Here is a 13,603-nt window from a genome sequence, read left to right as displayed (position 1 = left end):
ATGGTTCTTTAAATAATGTAACTTTTCTAACATAATCATAGTACAGTTATCAACTTTATAAATTTACATTGATAATCTACCATTTGTTTAGTAATTTTATTATTTAAATTTTTTAACTTTTTCTGCATATTTTGTGTGCATATTTAAAATATTTTTAAAGAGACAACTTTCTCACTTTGTTACGTAGCTATTTTAAACCATTATTTACACTCAAGTAATAATAGTATTTTATATAAATAAGAACCAACTAGATCTAGTTAAAAATATAAACACTTGATATTAATAGGAAGTCTAAAAAATAATTTAGAAGAACACTCACTAATTGAAGAACAAACTCAGTTCAGTTTACTCCTTTCATGTCCACATGAACTATGTAGTCGTCTTTTTTTTCTTTCTATTTTTCTTCTATTGTATGAGAAGAGTGAAAATAACTTGCAAACAAGGTGACCAAGGCCTCCCCTTCACTTAAGTTGAATAATGTGCAAAGATTGAATAGAACATTGTGGCCAAGGCAGTGTCAGCTATTCAGAGATAAATGCTCAGGGACTCACTCCAGTCCAAATTTAAACCTGGAGGACAAATATCAGCGAATGCTTTTGTAAATCAAGATTTTGGGTGAATTAATAAAATTAAATATTGTGTGATTTGATAAAACCTTGCAACTAAATAGTTGTTCATTGCGAAAGGAAGCTCAAATTTATTATTTTGAGTCTAATACATGGCAGTTTTAATAATAAACATATTTTGGTAATAATACCCAAGAGCAGAAAATCATTGGCAAAATTAAGTTGAATCGGGGAGCAAATGATCTTCTCTCTCTCTCTCTCTCTCTCTCTCGTTCTCTCTAAAAAAAATACTCCTCCAAGGATATGCTTTTATCGATTTTAGAGAGAGAGAGGAATAGAGCAGGAGAGAGAGAGAAACATTGATGTGAGAGAGAAATATCAATTGGCTGCTTTCCGTATGCACCCTGACTGGGATTGAACCCACAACCTGGGTATGTGCCCTGACCCTGGGCTGGGGAGCTTGGTGTGGGGTTGGGAACTGTTGCTCCTCAGGAGGCACCTCTGTATCTGAGATATCCCTTCTGATTTTTATTAGCCACATGCCAGTGTGGGACCAGCCCATTCCAGTCTCGATGAGGCTTCTTCTTTATATCCTTAGTTGTAGGACTTCTGCTCAGCTAGGTTCAGGCAGCTCTGAATGACAGTTGTTCTGTAATTTAGTTATGATTCTGATGTGATGGTGAGAGGATGTGAATACCACATTTTCCTATGCCGCCATATTGACCAGAAGCCCTATCATCTCTTGCTTCAGCTAATAACATCCTAAGTTGTTTCCTTGCCTCTACTTTTTTCCATCGCCAGCGGTTCTCAACCTGTGGGTCGCGACCATCGGAAAACACATATAGCATATCAAATATTTACATTACGATTCATAACAGTAGCAAAATTATAGTTATGAAGTAGCAACGAAAATAATTTTATGGTTGGGGGTCACCACAACATGAGGAACTGTATTAAAGGGTCGCGGCATTAGGAAGGTTGAGAACCACTGATAGACACTGGTCTCCACATACTTCTTATTTCCAGAGTGGTCCTTTAGTGTGAATCAGGTCTCATTCCAGCTTTCAACCTCAGTGGCTTCCCATTACACAGTATATAATTTGAAGTCCCTACCATGCCTTTTGGTTACCCTCTGGCCTCATTTCCTATAGTTCTCCCATTTCCTTCTTGGCCTTTTTGCTATGTTTTGAATACACCAAACTCTGTCCTGTCTTAGGTTCTTGTTCTTGCTGCTCTTCCTGCCCTGAATACACCAACTTCTCTGCTTAAATGCCTGTCTATTCTATCCCTGAAATTGTAATGTAACCTTATGTATACAGAACTTGTTCTTGCTATTTTCCCAGCTCCTGGTATGTAGCACATAGGAGGCACTCAATGAAAATTGTTGCATGGATGAATGATCTCATGACAGAGTCAAAGCTAACATTCTACATGTTGGAAATGGCCCAGATAAACAAAGTAGCGGTGAAGGGTAAGAAGAGCTTTCATATTTCTCCAGTGTTTGTAATAGTTAAGTGTACTGTGGAAACTAGTGAGTGTTAAGTAGTCCATAAAGCTTTGGGATATAATGATGAAAAAAATGGTATATCTTCTAGGTTGCTGAAAATGAGAGCAAAGAGATGTGAGGATTAAAAATTAATCAAAGAAAATAAACTAGATTATTTAATTGTTTAGAATTATTATGTACTTTAGTCACACACATTTGGGGTTTTTTTTGCTTTCCAGCTGAATGTGAGGTATATTATATTATCTCTATCCATGATTGTCTAAGCTTTAAAAAAGTATTTGTATTCTTGATATTTCATCCAACTCTTTGTAAAGGTATATACTTGTTTTTGAAAGTAAATTTTCTGCATCTTCTACCTATATCTTATCTATGTTCAAAGGATTGAAGTTGTTATAGGCACCTCTCACCAACACCAGAGAGGTGTTACTGGACAGGACAGCCCCCTGGTCAGTGGAGAGGGCTGTCCTCAATCTTGATCCTTGTCTTCTCATTTAAATGAATTTATATGAGAGACTTTGACTGGTTTGTGAAAAGCCAATTTATTAACTAAATCAAAGCATGCATCTTTATTGAAAAAGCAAAGCAAGCACACCTATACACCTGGCTTAAGAAGCACAGGCTCTCAGCTAATCTGAAGAGCAAGTTGGGGTCTGAGGCGTTATATACCCTCCTGTCCATAGGTCTCAAAATTCCTCTGCTGAATGTTTTGGTGCAGATTAATTCTCAAGGTTACCCCCACCCCCCTCTTTTTTTTACTTTGTTGTGGCCTTCCCAGAATTCATGAGAAGCACTTGGCAACTTAATCTTGCCAAACATTGAGACTGCTGGCTTCTCTGCATAGGGAGTGAAACTGCTCTTTTTTCCTTTTCCCTTTCCCCCTCCCTTTTTGCATTCTCTCATTAGGGAGGTTTTTTAACCATTTCCTCTGTGTCCTTGGCTGGGGAAGATAATGGCTTGTTAGTTACAAGCTGGTTGCAAATTGTCCACCCTGTTCAGTCTTTTTTTAACTTTTCTGTCTCAATTTCCCTATTGCACCTCCCTGGAATATTGTAATAAAGTCATATCTAGGTGTTTTAATTTAATTATTTTAGTTTAATATTTTATCTTGACTTGACACAAAAGTATAGTAACAGTTTATCTTATTTTACTGGTTCACACTTAGGTGATATTCTTCATGACATTAAGAAATATTTTTCTTCTGACATTAAGATGCCCCATATAAAAATATAAAAATAAAAGCCAGGATGCAAATTGAGCTCATAAATCATTTATTTACCTGCCCATCATATGCTGAGTGGAAAAGAAAGGCTCAATGGGTTAATGAGAGAATGGAGGTTAGGTTGAGCACAAGTCCGGTGAAAGCTTGTTCAGAGAGATCCTGACAGCCATTTTGGCCCAGGTCACACATCACAGAGCACCATTAAAAGGCTAATGGATTTGCCACTTGCTGACTGCTTGACGCAGAGTAAATACTCAACACTTCTTAGAGGAGCAATTTATTGTAAGCAGCTTGGATTCTCCCAGTCTTGTAGCTAAAAGGAAGGAAATAAAAGAGTAAGCCTTCATGGAAAGGAACTTAATGTTTGTCTGAGACTACCTTTATTTTATTTAATTCCAAGTATCTTCTAAGCACTTTAAAATTACCTTAATTTGATTCTTATAACAGTTTTATGGGGTATGTGGTCTCATTATCCTTATTTAATTAATGAGAAAACTAAAGCACACAGAGGTTAAGCAGCTTGCTCAAGCTCACACAGCAAGTAAGAACTTCTTCAAGGTGGGGTCGAGTTGTGCTGAATATCTCCCATTTACTCCCCTAGGCCCACTCTCCACCTTGCTTTACCCTTCCCTCTGGTCCAGGAGGCTGACCGGAGTGGACTACCACAAGTAGTTGGACCTCAGTGGTCCTCAACTGGGGAGCAGATTTGATCCCCAGGAGACATCTGACGGTGTCTGGAGACATTTTTGATTGTCACAGCATCTAATGGGGTGCTGCGAAACACCTTACAAAAACACCCCTCCCCCACCTTCATACAGAGTTACTGACCCAAAATGATATCAATAGTTCTCAGTAGAGAAACCCTGTGGAGGGAGGAAAGCAATGCCAGGGCTTTTACTTTCTGGCTCCTTCAGTTCTCTTCAGCTGGCTGCCTCCCTGGCCTGAAGGTGTCTGCTCCTCACAACATGGACGATTCTACCTGACTCTCCTTCCCACTTGGTCCAGGAGTACTAAGTCTTCTACCCTGTGGTTCCTCTACACCTGCATCTTCAGAAGTAATCCTTTTGTAGACAAATTCACCTCAAATCATCCTTTTCAGATGTGTCATCGGCTTCCTGGTGGGACCCTGAGTGATACAAGGGTGTCACCAGCAGAAGGGAGCTGGGGCCGTGGGAGAGAGGTGCTCCTGACAAAAACACTGCACAAAGCAGAGAGGAAGGAACACACATACTGGGCTTCTCCCTGTCTCCCATCCTCCAGTCTCCTGTAGTGTCTACCATTGGCTGAACCCAATCTAAAGACAGCTAGCAGAGCTAGCTAGTAATACTTTCAACAATAAAGATTAAAAAAAAAGAGTGTCTGAGGGCAGTGGCTTGGATTAGGGTAAGGGATATGAGGGTGGAATAGAGACAGAGAGAAGGGAATCAAGTTTCTCCAACTGTCTTGGGACACAGTTCAGGGAACACAAACTTAAATGCTACAGGACCCAGGCAGGTGGTGAATGGAAGCTGTGTGTGTGTGTGTGTGTGTGTGTGTGTGTATGTGTGTGTGTGTGTGTAAGGCCATCTGGGAAGAACAAACCATCTAAAGCAGTCACTAGGTAGCCCTGCCGGCATGGCTCAATGGTTGAGTGTCGACCTATGAACAGTGAGTTCGATTCCCAGTCAGGGCACATGCCTGGGTTGCAGATCCCCAGTGTGGGGTGTGCAGGAGGCAGCCAATCAATGATTCTCTTTCATCATTGATGTTTCTATCTCTATCTCCCTCTCCCTTCCTTTATGAAATCAATAAAAATATATTTAAAGCAGTCACTAGGTAAGAATATGGTCCTAATATTGCCAGATTCTCCGAGATTTCAAGAGAAGCCAGAAATCCAGATTTTTCGATGAAATCATTCAATTTTTAAACTGTGGAAACTGAGTAAAAAACATATACTATGAACTAAACTTGATTTGATTCCAGGCTCTAGAGTAGAGGGTGATGTGTTTACAACCTCTAAGCTACATAAACTAATTGTATATGAGCCAGAGAGGAGAAGTGTCTAACTCTATTTTGGTCTCTCTCTCTGTCTCTTTCATTCTTTTATAAATCAGGATCTATGAATCTCATTAAAATAGCTACATATTGCTCATTAATCACTTTTACTCTAAATAATGGTACAAATCTGCAAAATATATAATTAATTAAACATTGCTTTATAATTTTATACTTTGGGCTTTGTGTGAGATTTTGTTGAGAAAAAGGATTTTATTTACAAAATTTAAAAAGAAGTCTACTAGATAAGTGCATTAAAGGTTTGTGATCGGAAAACAGATAACCAGAAGGCCTGAAGCTCAGGACTAAAATGGTTAGAAAAGCCAATTTGTCGGTGTCAGTCCTTATCTATGATTGGCCTGGTCTCTTTGTTAAGACTCGGGGCAAAGACACTGTTTAGGGCTAAATTACTCCAAACAAATAACTGCAACATGGTGTCTCCAGAGATGTGTGGATTCCAGGAAAATCAGACCTACACAGAGGAGTGGCAATTATAAAATTGGAGACTCTAAGCCAACATATAATAGACATTGATCCAACCACACTTCAATAGAAAACGAAAAGAAACCAAACAGCAGCAAAAACCCAAGAGCTCTCGCCCTCAACAAATCAAATTGTTTTCACGTTGCCTTTTAGGTATTATTCACGTGCAAAATGACTTTTATAATATGGTAATGCTGGTAGTCGAGCTGTGATACATGTCGTTAGACATTTAGGTTTCATCCTTTTCAGATCTTAAAGTAGTGACCTATTTAGTTGGCTCAGTCTTCAGGAGGATGCTTTGGGCTCTGGGATAAACTCCTAATTCCTTAAAATGGGAAGTAAACGATCTGTTCCCTGCTTTTCCATTGGGCCACTCCCCACACAAGCATTGCTGCTCTAGTGCCCAGTGTTCTTGTGCTTCAACCACACTAACTACCTTTCCCTGTCTGAACCCACCAGACGCTTTCATGCTCCCTGAACATGTTGATATTGCCTCTTCCTTATGGAAAGCTCTTTCAAGCCTGCATTCACCTGTTACTTCTTCCATGAAATCTTTCCTACCTGTCAGATATAACTGTTTTCTCCTCCGTAGTTTTACAGTTTGTACATTACATGTAGCAATTCATGGAACATACTTAAATTCTGCCCCAAGGTTCTTGAGGGTGGGTTCAGGAGAGATTCATATGTACTATCTCTCCTGTGCCTATCCTAAGGCCTGTACTAGTCTTGGGTATAAGAGAAGTGCCAAATAAATATTTAGTGATTGAGTGATATCTTTTTACAGAATTTTCAAAAAGTTCAGAGGAAATGTGTAAGATTGTTGCACTCATTCTTTCACCAAATATTTATCTACTGTACCTACTACTTGTCAGATATTGTTCTGGGTGCGGACCAGTAAACAGAACATTGTTCCTACTCTCATGCATTTTAGAAAAAGAACTCATAGACATTTAATATTTCAGGACAGGGTAACTGCTATAAAGAAAAACACAGCCACAGAACAAGGGGTAGGGTTGATGTGGGACACTATTTTAGATAAGCTTGTCAAAAAGTTGTCTCTAGAATACCTTTCCCCGAGTCGTGAATGAATAGAGAGACAAATAGTACACAGACAGGAGGAACAGCGTGTGTAATCAGGTAGAAGCATTCTTGATTTTTCTGAAAATGGGTCAAGAAGCCAGTGCTGACTGAAGGGAAAAAGAAGTGAAGGAGAGAAGGGTAGAGAATGAAGTCGGGAGAGAGCCATGAGCCAGAGCATGGGGTTCTGGTATGTCATGGTAAGGAATTTGCATCTTATTCTCAATGTGCTGGAAGCTATTGTGTGTTTTGCATAAGGAAGAGATATAATGTAATTGATCACTGTGGGTGCTCAGGGAGAGTGGACTATAGGGAAGCAAGAAAAAAAGCTGAGGGGCAGAATTAATTTTGCTAGAACTACTGTAGGAAAATATTACAGACTGAGTGGCTTAAACAACAGAAATGTATACTGTCTTACAGTTCTGGAGGCTAAAAGTGCATAATCAAGCTGTTGGCAGGATTGGTTCCTTCTGAGGGCTGTGAGGAAGGAATTGGTTCCAGGCCTCTCTCCTTGGCTTGCAGATAACTGTCTTTTCTCTGGGCTACTTCACATCATCTTCCTTCTAAGTGTTTCTGTCTGTGTTCAAATTTTCCCTTTTTGTAAGGATACCTTGTCCTTAATGGATAAGGGGCAATTCTGTACTGAATTTGGGACTCACTCTGTATTGTATTGACCTCATCTTAATTAATTATATTTGTAAACCATCTGGACTGTATTTCTCAATAGATTGCATTCTGAGGTATTGGTTGGGGGGTTAGGATTTCAACATATCTTTTTGAGAGGACACCATTCAATCTTTGACAGAAACTTTAAAACATTTGCTCCTTATTTTGTTCATACTTGATTACTTCATTGATTCACTGATTCATTCATGCAATAAAATTGCATTGAGTGCTTATCAGGAACTCTCCTTGGTATGGTGGATATAGCCATAAATAGACAGGAAACATTCCTGCCCTCATGAAACTTACACTTCAAGATGCATGCTCCCTCCGCCTCCCAGTAAGATTTTAGGTCATGTAGTCTTTTAGGCTCTGGTCTTTTCTCACCAAGGCCTATAGCTCAACTGGAAACTCCTCATAGCAGAGACTGGTTGTAGCTGATCACTGTTCTCACTGTCAGGTTAGCTCCTATGTAGGTCTTGGGGAAATCACCTTTTCTTTGTCTATAATTCTCCTGGGCAATTGCTCAGACCACCTGTCTGCAGAATTGTCCTGCAAGAGTTGCCTAAAATCAAGGAGAATCTACACACCATCAGAGTGCCAGTGCTAATCTGATGAGAAGGCAGTCCTTAAGAAGTGGACACCCTAGTTGGTTTGGCTCAGTGGATAGAGTGTCAGCCTGAGGACTGAAGGGTCCTGGGTTCAATTCCAGTCAAGGGCACATGCCCAAGTTGTGGGCTTGATCCCCACTAAGGGCGTGCAGGAGGCAGCCGATCAATGATTCTCTCTCATCATTGATATTTCTATTTTTCTTTCCCCTCATCCTTCCTCTTTGAAAGCAATAAAAATGTATTTTAAAAAAAGAAGTGGACATGCTTCATCAAAGACCTCCTCAGTCTCTGAAGACTGTCTCTTCCATTTTGTGTCGGTACCATAATTACATGCAATCCAGACCCCAATACTTGATAGTTGAAGAAAGTGAAATCTGGAGCGCTACTGCCGGACCAACATTTCATGGGTCATAGTGGAATTAGAATCTGTTTTTATTGGACTGTGCTGCTTCTCAACATAAACAGGATTTGAGATCCATGTTTTCAGCATGCATGCCTATGTTGAGATCTTCTCTCTTCGAATTACTTTATTGTTTTTATCCTACATTTACAGACTTATTGAAAGATTTTTTCCCCCGTCAAGTGGGCCAATGTTGTCTCAGCAATAAGAGCATGAGCTTCTTTTCATGGGTACCATGCGTTGGATTTCTTTTCTAAATCTCCAGCACAGTGTTTTGTATTTATATGCTACTCAGGGATATGCTGGTTGAATTGATGTTAATTAAATGACTATAAGAATGTCACATAGCTCTAATAGCTGTACTATTTTTTGCTTATTTTTATTGATTTGATTCTCCATTTCTTGTGAAAGAGTATATCTCTGAATATCTGCTAATCAAGAAGCTGAATTTTCTCTGGGAAATTTCCAGTGAGAATTGCTGATGTCCTGAATAGTTTTCTCAAGTGTAGACTTACTTGTAGGCTCAAATTCCTTCAAGCTTATTATTAGTTCCACAGTGCTCCTTCAACACTGCCAAGTAGCATATGATCACTGCATCTGCTCTTGAGTATACACTTAAAGAACATTATCATTCAAGAGAAGATGAGCGCTTCTGGGGCACTGGACAGTGTTCATAGCTTACAACATTACGTCAGGATATTTAAATTTAAGTGTGGGGTACAACCCTCTTATTGATTATAAATTCAATCAAATGTTAGTGACTCTCATATGCCAAGGGTTGTGCCAGGCACTGTCATATACATTATTTAATTTTGGTTTCACAAAAATTCTATGAGGTGAATGTTATTATACCCATTATGTCAATGCTGACAGTGAGACATGGAAAGGCTGTGGGATCTGCTCAAGTCACGCAGACATGAAAAGGCACAGCTGTGATTTAAACAAAATCTGTTGATTAGTCCAGTACTCTTTCCACAATCTATACATGTTCCAAATCAGCTTCAAAAGTATTTATATATTATTTAAAAATATTCTGTACAGACACAAGACATATATTGAATTATACGGTCATCACGGCTATATCTTCATGAATTTAGAAAACTTTCAAAATTGGATTCCTAGTTGTCTATTTTCCTCTCCAATATTGCATTCCAATAACGGTTGAATGGCATGTTTAGGATACTCTAAGAATTTTCTTGTTAGTAATGTAAAAATCTCGTAGGCCTAAGTTGTATGTATAACTTTATGCTGATGATTATTTGGTTTAAAAATATAGACCAAACCCTCTATTATATTATCAACTCTGATTACTAGTCTTTTGATAATTTGGATGCTATCACCATGGGTTACTATTACTTACCTTATTGTTCAGTCATACAGACTGCGAATTCACTAACAAATTAGGCGACTGCATAAATCTTATATCAGTATTTGAAAGTGGGCTCTCTAATATTAGAAAATTTCATTTAGTGGCAACACAATATCTTTATTTGTAAAAAGAATATTATTAGCCTCATATTTTAAATTGAATTACAAAAGTTTGGCTTGTATTTTGATTCTTGGCTGGCCTTTTGTTTGAGTACTGTGATGGCTAGTCAGAGTCGGAGGTGTGAATAGCTTTTAGAAATCTTGTTTTTTGTGCTGACATGGATGGACCTTGAGGGCATTATGTTAAGTGAAATAAACCAGACATTGAAAGACAAATAAATGCCACATGCTATTATTTATATGTGGGACCTAAAAAAATAGTGAATTCATAGAAATAGAAAAGTGGTTGTGAGGGGCTGGGAGCTGGGGGAAATAGGGAAGGGTTAGTAGAAGGGTACACACTTTCGGTCATGAGATGAATAAGGTCTGAGGAGCTAATGTATGTATAACCTGCTGAGTGTAGTTGATGACACCCTATTGTATAGTTGAAATTTGTGGAGAGAGTAGAACTGAAATGTTTTCATTAAAACAAAACACCCCAAAACAAACAAACAAATAAAACTCCAAACCAAAGTAAATATGATACGTGAAGTGATGGAAGTAATAATTAACTTGGAGGGGGAATCCTTTCACAATGTACTATATGTATAAGAAATCATCACGTTGTACATTTTAGATATCTTACAATTTTATTTGTGAATTATACCTAACTAGAGCTGAGAGAAAAAAAGAATAGCCCATTTAATGAAGTTATGAGTTGCTGCAGAGTGGTAAGAAGTTGAATTTCTAGGCCAAACTCAAATATAATCCATGGTATCTCCACGCTTTGTCATGCTTCTGGGCATGTAGCAAAGCAAGGATAAGGAAAATTGGAATTGCTACAGATGTGCATGGATTGAAGTATAGATAAACCAGAGTATGTCTGGCAAGAATGACTTTCCTTTATCTCACAAACCAGCTTCTGCTGGGATCTAAGAGAAGGAAATTTTCTATTAGCATTGCTGTTCAAAAGACAAATACTCTAATGAGATTTTTTTTAAAGCTGTTGCTACTGAGGAAGCTTAAGGTCTGAGGAGCTAATGTATGTATAGAAAATAGAATTTGTCCTCCATTATTATTGTTAACTAAATCCAGAGTTAAAAAAAAAGTCTGCCAGGATACTGGAAAGCTGTGTATCACTATAGTTGATCCTTGAACAACATATGCAAATTTTTAAAAATAAATACTATAAATGTATGTTCTCTTATGATTTCCTTAATAACACCTTTCTCTAGCTTACTTTAGTGAAAGAATGCAGTATATAATATATATAGCATACAAAATATGTGTTTACCAACTGGTTATGTTATCAGTAAGGCTTCCAGTCAACAGGCCATTTGTAGTTAGATTTTTGACTGTGCAAGGCATTAGTGTCCCTGACCCCACGTTGTTCAAGGGTGAACTGTATTATTTTCATTGCAGCATATATTCTGAATTTACAATCAAAGTATGTTTAATCACAAAGGAACACAATTTGGCTAGTTATAGGTGTTCCCAATGGGAAAAAAATCTGATGCTTTTATAAGTTTAATCAAAGTACTTTTTTTTTTTTTTTTTTTTTTGCCATTAAATTCTAAGGGGAATGCTCTTTTCATTAGGAAAAACTTTCACCAGACCAATTTTATCTGCTTTCTTTTGATGTGAACACAGTTGTTACCTGAATGTAAAATTGACTCCTAAGCAAGAGGAAAATTAAAAGTGAGGGTAGCCCGACTGGTGTGGCTCAGTGATTGAGCATCGACTGTAAACCAGGAGATCAGGGTTTGATTCCTGGTCAGGCCATATGCCAGGTTGTGGGCCAGATCCCCAGTGTGGGCCTGCAGGAGGCAGCCAATCAATGATTCTCTTTCATCACTGATATTTCTCTCTCTCTCTCTCCCTCTCCTTTTCTCTCTGAAAAAATAATTTTTTTAAATAAAAAAAAGTGAGTGTAACATGACATGATACATTTATTAAAACCTGTAGAACTGTACAATACAAAGAGAGAACCTAAAATAAATTATGGATTTTTGTTAGTGATAATGAATTAATATTGGTTCGTCAATTGCAACAAATGAACCACAATGATGCAAGATGTTAATAGTGGGAAAACTGTGTGTGTGTGTGTGTGTGTGTGTGTGTGTGTGTGTGTGTGGAGGAGAGCAGGGTATGTGGAACTCTGTATTTTTCTGCTCTGTTTTCCTAAAACTGCTTTAAAAAATAAAGTCTGTTAATTAAAAAGAAGTGTGCAGAGTTAGATCCCTTTTCTTTCTATGACAGGGAAAGATCACAAAGTTTACTCTTATTAGGAACCATTGGTATTTTTAAATTTTATTTCTTATTGAGGTATAACTGACATATAACAGTACATTAGTTTCAGGTGTACAACACAATTATTCGACACCTGTATATATTGTGGAAATGATCACCACAATAAGTTTAGCCAACATTCATCACCATATACAGTTACAGAACCTTTTCTCTTGTAATGAGAACTTTCAAGATCTACTCTCAGCAACGCTCAAATTTATAACCCAGTATTATTAACTATAGTCGCCATGCTGTACATTATATCCCCATGACTTATTTATAACTGGAAGTTTGTACCTTTTGACTCCCTTCACCCATTTCACCCATTCCCATGCCTCTGGCAACCACCAATCTATTCTCTGTATCTATGAGCTCGTTTTTATTTTAATTATTCCATATATAAGTGAGATCATACAGTATTTGTCTTGCCCTATCTGACTTATTTCACTCAGCATAATGCACTCTAGGTCCATCCATGTTGTTGCAAGTGGCAAGATTTCATTTTTTTTATGTATGATTAATATCCCATTGTATATAGGCACCACATATATTTCCCTCATATTCATTCACTTACCAAATTCTGTTGATTTATCTTTCAAAATTTTGCTTGTGTTTATCAAACCATTTGCATCCTCTGGTCACTATCCTAAGTCATGGAAAATAACCTAATTGTTAAAAGTGTAGCTAGGTGACACTCCTCTTTAGCCACATCCCTGTTACAACGAACACTCTGACTCTTTCTTTTGTAACTTTTTCTTTCCCAGATTGTAGAGAGTGCCTGGGAAGGCACATGGGCATTTCTTTAATTATTGTCAGCTGAATCCAGTGGTGTTGGCAGAGCCACATCCTGGAAACACACCTTGCCAGAGGCAGGAGTGTTGTCAGCCTGACCTTCAGCCCAGGTGCCAGGGGGTGGGTTTCGTTATCTAAATCCAGCCAAGCACCAGGAATGAATACGACTGGGGCCCACCAAGAATGCACATAATCTCCTTTGTTTTGACCTTTAGTAAAACTTCCTGGTTTTTGCTGTATAAAATAAACGCGCTGTATTGGCTCTGGGTCACTGTCTCTCCATCAGAGGACAGCTGTTCCACCCAGCCCCAGCTTTTTCCTTCTACCTCTGTGTCTGTCTCTTTCTTTCATTTTCTCAATCCCCAGCTGCCCCTACTCAGGAACCGGACTGCTCTCTAGCCGCGCTGGACACGGAAAAGAGAGAAATATTTACACCAGATGGGACCTTAATTCTCATGAGGGTTCAAATCCATTCTAGATGCTGGGATAGGGTGA

This window comes from Myotis lucifugus, unplaced genomic scaffold (genome assembly GCF_000147115.1).
Source record: "Myotis lucifugus unplaced genomic scaffold, Myoluc2.0 scaffold_12, whole genome shotgun sequence".
Classification (NCBI taxonomy): Eukaryota; Metazoa; Chordata; class Mammalia; order Chiroptera; family Vespertilionidae; genus Myotis; species Myotis lucifugus.
Note: the sequence above shows the minus strand (reverse complement) of the source record.